This window comes from Manis pentadactyla, chromosome X, assembly GCF_030020395.1.
Source record: "Manis pentadactyla isolate mManPen7 chromosome X, mManPen7.hap1, whole genome shotgun sequence".
NCBI classification, from domain to species: domain Eukaryota; kingdom Metazoa; phylum Chordata; class Mammalia; order Pholidota; family Manidae; genus Manis; species Manis pentadactyla.
In genome coordinates, this window is record NC_080038.1 from 132,852,721 (window position 1) to 132,866,640 (window position 13,920).

Genomic DNA, 13,920 nt, shown 5'->3' on the forward strand with positions numbered 1-13,920 from the left:
CCTAGACCTTTGTTAAATGGAGTTGACTTAGCATTGAGGAAGAGAACAAAAATTCCACCTTTGCTATGAAGTTTTCCCAAAGGACTACAACCATCACTGAAATTCTGCAATTCAAATGCTCCCAACTGTGGTAAATAATGTGATTGATGTTCAAGTCACATTCTTTAATTTCTGTACTTAACAATTTTAACAATTTGGTTCTGTTCTATTCACCACTTTAGGTATATCTGATTGTATCTCAGAGTTCACTTTAATTCCCTTGGTGGATAGAGGTGTGGAAATATGATATCCACAAAGAGCTTGCAAAAACATGAGTAAATGCTTAGTAAAGTTAAGTTTAAAAAATCAAGATATAATATTGCATTTTATACATGATCGTAACTAGAAAAAATGTGCAGAGGAGAATGGAAGACTGTATGGTGAAATGTTGGCAATAATTATGATGGGTGATGGGACTGTAATTAGAATGTATGAATGGATAATCCATAGATTCAATGCAATCCCTATCAAAACACCAATGGCATTTTTCACAGAGTTAGAGAAAATAATCCTAAAATTTGTGTGGAACCACAAAAGACCCTGAATAGCCAGAGCAATCTTGAAAAATAAGAACAAAGCTGAAGGTATGATGCTCCCAGATTTCAATCTGTACTACAAAGCTACAGTAATCAAAACAGTATGAACAGAGACCTAAACCAATGGAACAGAATAGAGAGCCCAGAAATAAACCCACACTTATAATTAGTCAATTAATATATGACAAAGGAGGCAAGAACATACAGTGGAGGAAAGACAGTCTTTTCAATAAATGGTGTTGGGAAAACTGGACAGAAACGTGAAGAAAAGAAATTGGATCAGTCTTACACCATATATAAAAATAAACTCAAAATGGATTAAAGACCTACAGATAGTGCCTGAAACCATAAAGCTCCTAGAAGAAAACATAGGCAATAAACTTTTGAACACTGGCATTAGTGACTTTTTTCTGAATATGTCTCCCTAGTTAAGGGAAACAAAAGCAAAAATAAACAAGTGGGACTATATCAAAAAGCTTCTGTACAGTAAAGGAAGGCATCAACAACAAAAAAGGCAACCTATTGCATGGGAGAATAAATTTGCAAATGATATATCCTATAAGGGGCCAATATCCAAAATATATGAAGAACTCACATGATTCAACACCAAAATAATCCAAATAATTGCTTTAAAAAATGGGCAGAGGACCTGATTAGACTTTGTACAAAGACGTACAGATGGCTAACAGGCACATGAATGATGCTCAACATCACTAATCACCAGGGAAATGCAACTCAAAGCTACAATGAGTCTCACACCAGTCAGAGTAGCTAACATCAACAAGACAAGAAGTAAGAAGTGTTGGTCAGGATGTAGTGAAAAGGAACTTCGGTGCACTGTTGGTGGGAATGTAAACTGGTGCAGTCACTATGGAAAGCTTATGGAGGTTTCTTAGAAAACTAAAAACAGAAATACCATATGACACAGTAATTCCAGTTCTGGGAATTTACCCAAAGAAAACAAAAGCACCAATTCCAAAAGATATATACACGCCCCTATGTTTATTGCTGCATTATTTACGATAGCCAAGATACAGAAGCAACCAAAGTGTCCATCAATAGATGAATGGATAAGAAGATGGGGTACATATACACAATGGAATATTATTCAGCCATTTGCAACAACATGGATGGGGCTAGAGAGTATTATGCTCAGTGACATAAGCCAGGCAGAGAAAGACAAGTACCAAATGATTTCACTCATTTGTGGAATTTACCCAAAGAATACAAGTTCTCAGATTCAAAATCACATATGCACCCCTAGTTTATTGCAGCACTATTTACAATAGCCAAGATATGGAAGCAACCTAAGTGTCCATCAATAGATGAATGGATAAAGAAAATGTGGTACACATACATAATGGACTACTACTCAGTCATAAAAAAGAATGAAATCTTGCCACTTGCAACAACATGGATGGACCTATACGGTATTATGCTCAGTGAAATAAGTCAGAGAAAGACAAATACCACATGATTTCAATTATATGCACAACCTAAAAAACAAAAGAACAAACAAAGCAAAAATAGACTCATAAACATAGAGAACAGGCTGGTGGTTGTCATAAGGGAGGAGGAGTGGGAGGGGGTGGAGGTGGGTGAAATAGATAAGGGGAAAAAATTTGTGAGAATTTTTGATATCTTGCTTTGGGTGATGGTTACCTGAGTGAATGTACATGTCAACATTCACTGAGCTATACACTAACATTTGTATATTTTATTATATGTACCTTAATAAAAACTGCATGCACAGATAAAAGAAATCAATACTAATTCTAATTCTCACAAGAGCAGGTATTGCTTTTATAAGTTAAAAGAATTAAGATATACTTAAGGAGGTAAATATTAGGCCTCCATCCCCCTAAAAATTATACTTTGAAAAGGTAAGTACTGGTTTAAGTTTTTATTTTAATTAATTTTATTAGAAATAAAGAGGTTTGGCATATGATTATGTATAAAATACATGAAATAATATAACCTAAAAGTGACACAAAAAATGGCATACTCACAAGGAAAAAAAAATCAATGAATCCACAATTATAGCAGAAGAGTTATAACAAACATCTCTCAGAAAGTGACAAATCAATCAGGCAAAAAATTAATACAGTCATAGAAGGTTTGAACTACATAATTAACAAGCTTGTGCTAACCGAACCATATAGAACCCTGCACCCAATGATCAGAGAATACACATTCCTTTCAAGCACACATAAGACATTAAGGAAATCTGATCACATACTGGCCATAAAGGAACTCTCAATAATTCCAAAGAAATGCTTTAAAAAAGAACACAAGCTCTGTCCCAAATCTCAAGATCCAGTAACAAGTGGTAATAAAGGAGAGGGGTGGGAGAGAGGGAAGGACGGAGAGAGACCTACTGGTCTGTATGTATGGAAACTGAAATAGCAATCTAAGTAATTCATGGGTCAAAGAAAATACTGTAAGGGGGATTTACTATGTTTTGAATAGAGTAAACATGGTATATACTTAAAAGGTGAGTAGTTTACAAAAGAGCTGCCATACCAACTGTGTATTCTATTGATCCAGATGATTGAGAATTTATTGTGTTTGGAAGCATCAGTGACTGGTCTCTTTCATCCATATTTCCTACCTTGCACTCTTCCAGATATCAAAGAGGACACTGCAACAAGGTTTCTGTAGAACACATCACTAGGAATGTTTGCAGATTAAGGGGTAACTGATGAAGGAGATGGGAGATTTACTAGGCAGAGATAGGAGCAAGAGGAGGAAGCAGCAGCAGGTCCAATGGGTTGGTCTTAGTAGACAAAGAGGGACTGTTTTCTTCTAAGAGGCAAAAGAAGGAAAAAATGATGAATATGGGAAGAAGCACAGAAAGGACTTAAGTTCTAGAAGAAAGACAATAACCAACCTTTAGCCACATAGCAATTTTGGGGTTCTAAAGTCATTTCCAGTAATGTACTTAAAAGCTTATGTTTTCTGTATGGTTTTTTTTCCTGTATTCTTTTTTGGTTACAGACTAGACAGCCATTTAAAAAATGTTTGTCCTACACCATCAGCATAACAAAAAGGCATCCTACAGTATGGGAGAATAAATTTGTAAATGGCATATTGACAAGGGGTTAACATCCAAAATATATAAAGAACTCACAAGCCTCAACACCCAAAATGCAAATAACCCTACTAAAAAATGGGCGGAGGATATGAACAGACAATTCTCCAAAGAAGAAATTCAGAAGGCCAACAGGCAATGAAAAGATGCTCCACATCGCTAATTATCAGGGAAATGCAAATTAAAACCACAATGAGTTATCACTTCAAACCAGTTAGGATGACCGCATCGAAAAGACTAAGAACAACAAATGCTGGCGAGGATGTGGAGAAAGGGGAACCCTCCTACACTGCTGGTGGGAATGTAAACTAGTTCAACCATTGTGGAAAGCAGTATCAGTATAGAAGTTCCTCAAAAAACTAAAAATAGAAATACCATTTGACCCAGGAATTCCACTCCTAGGAATTTACCCAAAGGAAGCAAGATCCCAGATTCAAAAACACATATGCACCCCTATGTTTATTGCAGCATTATTTGCAATAGCCAAAATATGGAAGCAACCTAAATGTCCATAAGCAGACGAATGGATAAAGATATGGTACATATACACAATGGAATATAATTCAGCCATAAGAGAAAAACAAATCGTACCATTTGCAACAACATGGATGGAGCTGGAGGGAATTATGCTCAGTGAAATAAGCCAGGCAGAGAAAGACAAGTACCAATGACTTCACTCACTTGTTTAGTATAACAACAAAGCAAAACTGAAGGAACAAAACAGCAGTAGACACACAGACTCCAAGAAGGGACTTTTGGTTACCAAAGGGAAGGAGTGGGGGAGGGTGGGTGGGAAGGGAGGGAGAAGAGGATTGAGGGGTATTATGATTGGCACACATGGTGTGTGGGGGGTCATGGGGAAGACAGTGTAGCACAGAGAAGACAAGTAGTGACTCTGTGGCATCTTACTACACTGATGGACAGTGACTGCAATGGGGTTAGGGGGGAACGTGATAATATGGGTGAATGTAATAACCACATTGTTTTTCATGTGAAACTTTCATAAGCATGTATATCAATAATATCTTAATAAAAAATTGTATAAAAAATAAAATATAAAAAATCATAAGAAAATGTTTGTCCTAAATCCGGAGTTTAAAAAATCTCATCACATTCCAGTATCTTCCCTTCTGTCTGCTTCCCTCTAACTCTGTGAAATCCGTCTTCTCTGTCTTTGCAGTCTCTTTATCCAACCCAGTTCTTATCATTTCCTTCGCTGGCCTTGTTTTCTGTCAGTTGTTGCTCGTGTGACCATTAGGAATCCATGCGCTGCTGCAGCTGACTTTGTAGAAGTGAAACATTCAAGCACCTTCACCGGAGAGGGCTCCACCAAGGCCAGCAACCAGGAGATGCTTCTGGATCAGAGAAATTCCCACCCCAGCCACATGAGGGAGTATCTGCAATGGTCTTAGAAGGCAGATAGACGTGTCCAACATAAAGAAGATTCACCACAACAAGCAAGCTTGGACTTCCCTCCTTTGAAGTAAATGGCACTCCCTACTCAGCCCCCATTCCTACAATATCTTTATCTCTCCCCCTTCGTGGAAGGGGCTCTTGATAAGGTAAGCACTGACCTCCCAGATGCAAAATATTATGGCTCTTTTCAAACTTTATCATTCTGGACCTCTCTTCTACATCATACACTGTTGAACACTTGCTCCATCTTGCAACTTCCTCCTCCTTTGGCATCCGTGACCATGAGTCCTGGCTCTACTTGTACCTGACTCATGACCTCCTTTGTAATGTCTTTCAGCACTGGCCTCAGCATGTGTAGGCTCAATGTTACTCCTTATATTCCAATTGCCACTGGCCCACCTTCCCTCCCTTCACACCACTTCACCACTGAAATTCTGTTGTTATAATGTTCAATGCCAATTTACGATTTTTAGCAATGATATAGTTTTAAAAGATGTTAGCCTTATCATCTTTATGTCACATTACCTAATTTTTTAATAGAAATGTTTATATATTTACCCCTAAAGCAAGGAGAGCCACAGCATGTGTTAGTAGAAAGGGCCTTGGTTTAATTGTTTAAAAATGGGAACAGGAACTTTACCCTGAAAATATTATGAGGATTAAATGAGATAAAGGTGTCAGAGTGACCAGAACAGTGCCTGGCACATAGCTGCATGATAAATGTTTGCTGAATCCAAACCTAAAGTCAACAAGTATCCTTGGGCATTAAATAACTGGCGAGTTAGAAAACACAAAGTCAGTCAAGGCAAGTAAGCGCATCAGCTGAACTAACTGGCTGGTGTACTCAGATCAAGGCCAGAGGTCAGTATGCCCTGGCACTTGCACCAGAGCATGCAAATGAGGAAAATGGCAGTGCACTGTCCCAGTGGCTGCCTCCGTTCTTCTCTCCAGTCTTCCTGCCAGCCGCGTGGTGAGAACTAGCAGCAGCAAAGAGGTGGGAGAGCTAGAGCCTAGCTCCTGTGGCTGGAGGCACAGCAGGCCTGGGAAACGCTGGCTGCTATTCCAGCGAGCATTCAGGCAACATTCTCCTCCCCCAAGTGGGACCCGGTGCACCTTGGCACACCCCTTTATAAAGTTGCCAAACACCAGCACAGAGAAAACCAGTGGCAGATAGACTGCATTTTGATTTTTGCAAGCAGTTATTTTGGCATTATGCAGCCAGTCTTTGAGTGCTTCTCCTCCCAAGATTAATGAGGTCACCATGGGACTTTGTGAATAGACACAGGAGGTGAAACTGCCACATTTCTTTAGCTCCTCTCTTTTGGCTGTCAAGTGAAATTACCCAGTGTGGCTTTAGTAGTGCCCAAGGCAATCACGAATTTAGCACACATTACACATATCCATTGCATCTCTTCTACTGTGCCCCTTATTAAAAGTGACATTTGATTGTATTGGGACAATATTTGTTCTTATGTAAGCTTCCTTAGACCTTTTAAAATGTACTGTCACTTACTATCTAACTGATACAGAGATGTTTACATAGTGTGACACTGATCTTTCTGAATTCAAGAATGGCATTAATGTATAACACTTTTCAATAACGTGATATGTTTTCTTCTTTAACTTTGTTTTTACATATTCCTAAAATATAAATGTTTAAAAATATACCTACATAGTTAATACACTTTATGATGTAGGAAACGTTTAGCCCAAAGCAATACAGCATATCACACATGATCTTTTATACGTTATAAAGAGTTATTTATAAGTCTTTAAATTTCTCAAGCCATTTATCTGCCCAAAAATAATCTCATCCTTACTTTGCAGTTACTGCATGGATTCAGGTTACATTGAAAGGAACACACTTATGATGACATCTAAAGCATACAGTGCCAATTAACACCTGTACTTCTGTTCAAAACACAAACAGGTTTGTTTCAAGCCATGTTTTTGCTCAATACTCATAGACCATAAATAAAGATATAACTTTAAACATGCTACATAAAAGGCCAAGGGCCTTTTTACCCTTTGTTTAATGTCACTGTAAATAAAGAGGCATAAAAATGCAGGCAGTCAAGGAATGAATGGACAATGCAAAACTCAGAGAGGAAGAATTCAGGACCCAACGTGCCTCTGTTCTTCCAGGCTAGCCATTTCTTCTCAAATTTTTGAAACATCAAAAAGCATCACAGTACATATAGGTACTTACTTTCGGCTAATTGGCTGTGGCTACATGCTTTCAAAAGAATGGACCAGACACAAAGATCTAAGACAGACCATACCAATCCACAACCTCTCTAGCCAGATAACTGTCAGTATTTAAGAACAGATCTCTCCAATTTTATTTGTCTGGGGGCAAGTTAATACAAATATATCCACCCAAATACATCATGCAAAGCTGAGATCATAATAATTACAGAGCTCTTTTTTTACCAGCATTACACTATGCTTTCTCTTATCACTAAATTTATTTATGAACATAATTTTTAATATTTATATATACAACCCCATCATATGGATGTACCAAATTAAAAATAGGATTTAAAAAAGAACAAAAGTATTCAAATTACTTTGGATTTGAAAATTTGAAGCTAGGGACTGGTTAAAGCAGCCACACACACAAGTACAGTAATCCTTGACTTTTGGGGGGACACTTTTGATAGAATGCTTGGGAATCACTGGCACTGAGATAAAGGGCCAGCAGGCATGTGCGCTATGTGAAAAACAAAGACTGAATGATGACGGCCCAAGCCTCATGTCATTCTACCTCTTGTTATAGGTCCTGAGAAGATCCATACTATATTTAGGTTAAGGCTGGTGTGTGTGTGTGTGTGTGTGTGTTTACGCGCACATGCTGCAAGGAAAAGGGTGTGATTATGGGACCACTTTGGTCAAAGAAGTTCTACCTTCATCTAGTTTGTATACATTGGGCTCATGGATACCTTTTTTTGAGTAAAAAAGAAAGTTCTGCTGCCAAACACTTAAATGTATACATACATACCTACATACACACATACACACATGCATACATATATAAAATAAAGATTGGAAAAGCTCTGGTATAGGAGGAAGAACCCAGTACTTGGAGCCTGTGGACTGGGTTTCCCATCCTAGCTCAATCAGGGTAGCAACTATATGACCTTAATAAAGTCATTTTTTCTCTCAAAGTCTCAAATTTCCTTATCCATAAAGTGGAGACAAAATCCCCAACTCACAGGATTATTATTACATGCAGTACAAGAAAACACACAGCCAAACACTAGGTATCTAGAGTATAGTAAGTATATATTGTTAATATATGTTGGCTGAGGCTGAATTTACCTGCTTAATGGTCCCCAGAAAAGATGACATGAGAAGATCATCATGAAGTGAAGTTCTCAGACTCAGTGTAAGTATAATACTATACATATAACATATTATGTTTAAAATATCATCAACCAGTCAACTCAATAGCTTAGACCAGGGTTTGGTAAACTTTTTCTATAGAGGTCAGATAGCAAATATTTTTGGCTTTGCACACCGTGCCATCTGTCACAATTATTCAACTCTGCCACTGTAGTGTGAAACAGTGATAGGCCATATGTAAACAAATGGGCAAGTTCCAATAAAATATTACTTTAAAAAATAGGTGGTCTTCCTGCAGGCTCTACTTTGCTAACCCTGGTTTTGACAACTGCATGATGAGGTTAGCCTAGAAAATAATCTGGGGAAACAAATGCCTCTACAGAACTCGTCTTAAGAATAAGAAAGAGAGTATGAACTTGGATACCAAAGAGTTTAGTGGGAGAGAAATAAGCTGAATTCTTGCCTCAGTGGTCTCAATCCAATAACAAGTAGTTTTCTTGATCTGAGGGTTAAGGCTCATCAACCTGAGTCAATGGCAATCAGCATGGCCCCCTCACTAGGAAGCCATAGGTCCTCCAACAATCCTACCAGATACTCTGCATACAGTTTACTAGTGTTTGGGCCCATGTGTGCCTGCCCACACATGTGTGTAATTTAGGCATCCTTCCAGTGACCTGCTGCTGTACAAAACATCACCCCAAACTAGTGGCTGTGGCTCCAAACAAAAATTTACTATGTTATCTCATGGTTCTGTGGGTTAACTGCACTACGCTAAGAGTTCTTACTCTGAGTTCTCTCCTGCAGCTGCAGTCAGATGGCAGCTGAAATCCTGTAAAGGTTCGTTCACCTGGGCTGGATATCCAAGATGGCTTTTTCATTCATATGTCCACACTCAGCTGGGATGGCTGGAGCAGTGAGGGGCTGGTCAGACATCTCTCTCCATGTCAGCTCCCTCAAGCATGCTGGAACTAGGGGGGTCTGGGCCTCTTACCTCATACCCAGCTTCGCCCAGAATGAGTATTTCAAGAGACTCAGACTGAAGTCACAAGGCTCCTATGATCTAGCCTAGACAGTCATGCAGTGTCATGCCTTCTACCACATTCTATTGGCCAAAAGCCATTCCAGTTCCAAAGGGAGGACCTAAATATAAGGAAGCATGGTTCATTCGGATGCCATCTTTGGAGACTAGCTACCACAGACATGTCAAAAGGTATCCATTTTGAAGACAAAACTTTTGGAACTATATATTTGACTGACCTATTTAAAAATCCGAAGCCAAATCAGATCACAAAGAAAGCAGTAAGCATACACTAACTACTCCTACATGTGTGTTTCTCTAGACTATTTGGCTCCAGAGAGCAACATGTCAGAAGTTTCAGTCAAAGTCTCTTCACCTTCCTAAGGGGCACACAGAGCCACTTTGCAATAAAGACATGCAATCTCTTCAAAGAAGCTGAAGACATTTTAAAGACATTTTTAAAAGCTGACCTTTGAGGTGAAAAACAATCATCGCTCAAGATTCTAGTCACAAAACCTGTTGAAGGGTAAATCCAAAACAAGAAGATAACAGTTCCTGGATTATTCAACAAAACCTAGCAGGAAGAATAAACCAATAGGGAAATCTCAGAATTACAAGGGACCTGAGATAATATCTAATTCAAAATTCAACTTCCCAAACAAGGCATGTGACCTTTCCGCAATAAGTTTTAGGGCACTGCCATTTGATGAACTCCTCTATACCATCATAAATGACTTGCATGCATTATCTCATTTTCTCCTCAAAACAATCCTATGAGGTCATTATAAAGTAGGCAATATCATTATTCCCATTTTACAGATAAGGAGACTAAGGCTCAGGTAAATTTAAGTGGTTTGCCAACGGTAACATATATAGCAATTAGTAGCAATAGTATCTAAAGCCCATTCTGCCTGATGTCAAGTCGAGGGTTTTTGCCACTATGCCACCCTGCCTATCTGGCCAGCCATCTGTGCATGTGAAGTACTCAAGCGTTCATTCTTTCATGAAAAGCCCATTCCCATACTGGGCAATTCTAATGATTAGGGGTAAAAAAAACACCAGGCTTCCTTCATGTACATTTACACCAACAGTTTGTGTGGTCAATCAAGAGTGGCCTTTCTAGCAGCAATTAATTTCAGAGTGCACAGCTGGGTTTCAGTGGCACCATAATTCCTTGGGAGAATATGAAAATTGTACTGTTGAGCATTTTTCATAGCAGCAGGTCTACAACTTTGATCAAATTTTCAAAAAAAGATGACTCAAAAAAGTTTAAGAGAAACAAGTCTATGAAGAACACAAAATTGTGCCCAATGGGAACCAATGAGCTTTCTATTCATAGAGACAGTCAGCAAATATGGACCCTGGTCTTCACAAGTTCACATTCCACGTGGAGAGACAGAAAATGCATCTCTACCTTAGCAGATACAAAATAAGGTAATTCACAATGAACAGGTCCCTACCCTTCTATGGATATGTAACAGGGCTGAGCAAATGCTTTTGCCACTAATTGTCTGGGCCATAGAATTGTTTCTTTAAATGAAATCTCATGCTGATGTCAAATATGAGACACAGATAAAAATAGAACTTCTCTGGTCAAAGCAATGATAGGTTGCCCACAGCGTTTTCCATTCAGCCTTTCTTTGACACCCATCTCCCACCAACATCCTCCCTATGAAGCCCTTGATATGCCTCTGGAATATACCTACAGGGTCTCTGAAACAGAGTTTGAAAACCATCAAGTATAGGTGTTAGGACCATCTTGGAAAGCCCATTTACTTGCATACTTACCACAGCTCTGTGTCTCTACACTGTATAAGCATCTAATGAGCAGATAACGTGTTCTCAGCCAGCTTACGTGAGAAGTTGTTAGGAGCTGAGGGTGAATGATTAGAAGACATTTCAAGAAGGAAAGAGAAGTACCCTTGGAGTGTTAGACAAAGGAGGACGTGGCTTAGACATTAGGAGGCATAGGAAGGAAGGAAGGCATCAGCCGAGTTACTGAGAGGCCTAAGGAGGTGTTGGTACACATGAGAGCAGCCAGTGGGAGCTCCTGTTTGCAATTGCAGCTCACTGCTCTCTGCTCTGCTGGCACCTGAATGACAGAGGAGCCATGACAACTGAGATGGAAAGATGTTTCTTTACTCATTTCTCTACCACCTTCCTGCTTTAAGTTAATAACCTCACAGTCTCAGGAGGTAGAGCACCACATTTCAAAAGAACAGAGGAGGACTTCAATGGGCTTTCTGTTCTTCTTTGAATTTTGTGGTGCCAAAGAATCGGGCTTATTTGTCAGCTCTCCTTTCCCAGGCTGGTGAAATAATTAGAAGACCAGAGTCAGAGTATCTGATTATACTTGAAAAGAAATGTGGTTGATACTCAGAAATTAAGTTGGAGAGATTTTTGGGCCTTCCCCCGCCCCCCTCAGCTCTGAAGGGAAATACTCAGTTTGCATTTGGATTACATCAGAGCACAGTAAAAAACTGGAGTTTCTGGAAGCTATATTGCTTTATTAAACAAATACATTTTATTTGGAAAGGTAAGTTACATGATATTTTTTTCTGTATCTTTTTTTTGCAGAAAGGTACTGTGTAAATAAGTGATTTTAATAACAACAAATATGTTTAAATTCATCCACAAACTTTGGGAAAGAAAAAAGCCAGAAGGTTCACACTTATTCATACCAATGGGGTATATATTTTTTGACATTTGAATTTAACAAACTTTATTAATCACCTACTTAGGTATGACACCATTTTGAGCAGATGATCATGAGGCTTACATCACTGTCCCCATTTTAGAGTTGGGAAATCAAGGCTCAAAGTGAACAACGAACTTGCCCAAAGTAACACTGTTAGGAAGTGGAAAGGTAAGAAAGTCTGATTCCAACTTCAAAGCTCTTTTCTACCATCTACAGATGTTTTCTACCAGGGAGACAGATGAAATCTTACTGGAACAAAAATAGCCATGTAAATACACATGGCATTTCATGATATCTACCACTGTGCTTCTGCCCCCAACTGTCAGATTTCAGGCACCCTCCACTTCATAATCAATTGACTGCAGTGTAAGGCAAAGCTCCAGACACTCCTTCAAGTTGTTGAAATAGGCAATCATCTTGGAAGCATTTCAGTTCCCAACTAATATGACCTTTTTGTTGCATAGAGCAAGTGTTAACTGAAAGTGAAAATTAGTTTGAGGTGAGCTGATTTCTCTCCCTTGCTGCATGTCTTATTATCCCTAGCAAAATACCTAAAGAGCTGGAAAAGTAATGTTCAGCTATAGGGTCCACATGCTACTTGAGCTTCTGTCTTTTCTCATTGAAAGATTATAGCTGTCCTGTTCCAAAAATGACTTCTATCAGCATTGCAGACAGTTCCCAAGTGCCTTTCAAATGTGGAAATATACCCTGTATAACCATAGTAGCAAATTCTACTCACTGAGTCCTTATTCTGATCTAGCTCCTATGGTCAGTGCTGGGAATTCGTAATAAAGTCAGTGTCGTGGAAGCTTACAGTCTGGAGTGGACACAGGTATTAAGTGGGTGATCACCATTCAGTGGGAGACATGGCCCAGTGGAAAGAGTAGCTATAGAAGGGAAACAAATTTGGAAACTCCGGCAGAAGCTCCAGCAGAAAGTGACATCTAAGTGAAACACGGAAAAAATGAGGAAGGGGGTTCCCTAGGTGAATAGAGAAGGAGGAAGAGCACATGATCTTGACAGAGGCAACAGCATGTACGAAGGCTCAGAGGCAAGAAAGTACGTTCTAGAAACAGAAAGAAGTACATTCTGACTAAAATGGGGGGTGGTGGGAAGTGGTGAATGGTTTGAAAGCTGAAGAGGTAAACAGGGGCCATTGTTAGAGGGCCTTGTGTGCCCTGGTGCCTGGAGTGCAGGGGGAAGCCACAAAAGCAAATGGTTTGCTGTTCAGTCTCCATGACTCACAGGTGGCAAATGTGGATTTGAGTGTCTAGAGTGCTGCGCTTGTCTTAATTCTTACTTTTTTTATTTTTCTACTCCTTCTACTTATTTTTCTTAAAGAAAAGCCCTCTGAGGACAGAGTGGTGTTCTGAAAGAGCTGAAAGTTTTTGTCATGTGGTGGGCGGGGTGGGGGGTGCAATTAGGAATTATTTTTTTAATTACCTTTCTTCAATTTTTATAAAGATTGCTAATGTTCCCTTATTCAATTAAAAAGTAGAAGAACTACGAGAATGGTTTTACAATAACATCACCAAGGACAATGTATTCTACTACCTCTGCATCAGGACTGGCCAGTACAGAGCGAATTGCAGTACCTAGTGCACAGAAACATCCCTGGCAGTGAGGAGACCCGCTGCAAACACTGTATGGCACTGGCCTTCCGATCATGTCTTCACGCACCAATCCATCTTTTGCCTCGTTCTGAATATCATTTGAAACAGCCCCAATGAATATGTAACAACGTGACTTTTAAAAATCGGTAAAGAAATTAGAAGCG

General features: G+C 39.2%; 1 protein-coding gene across 3 annotated transcripts in view; it reads right to left on the reverse strand.

Moving 5' to 3' along the window:
* Nucleotides 1–13,920, reverse strand: part of FGF13 (fibroblast growth factor 13) — a 498,820-nt gene that overhangs the window by 319,826 nt on the left and 165,074 nt on the right. The window lies entirely within an intron of this gene.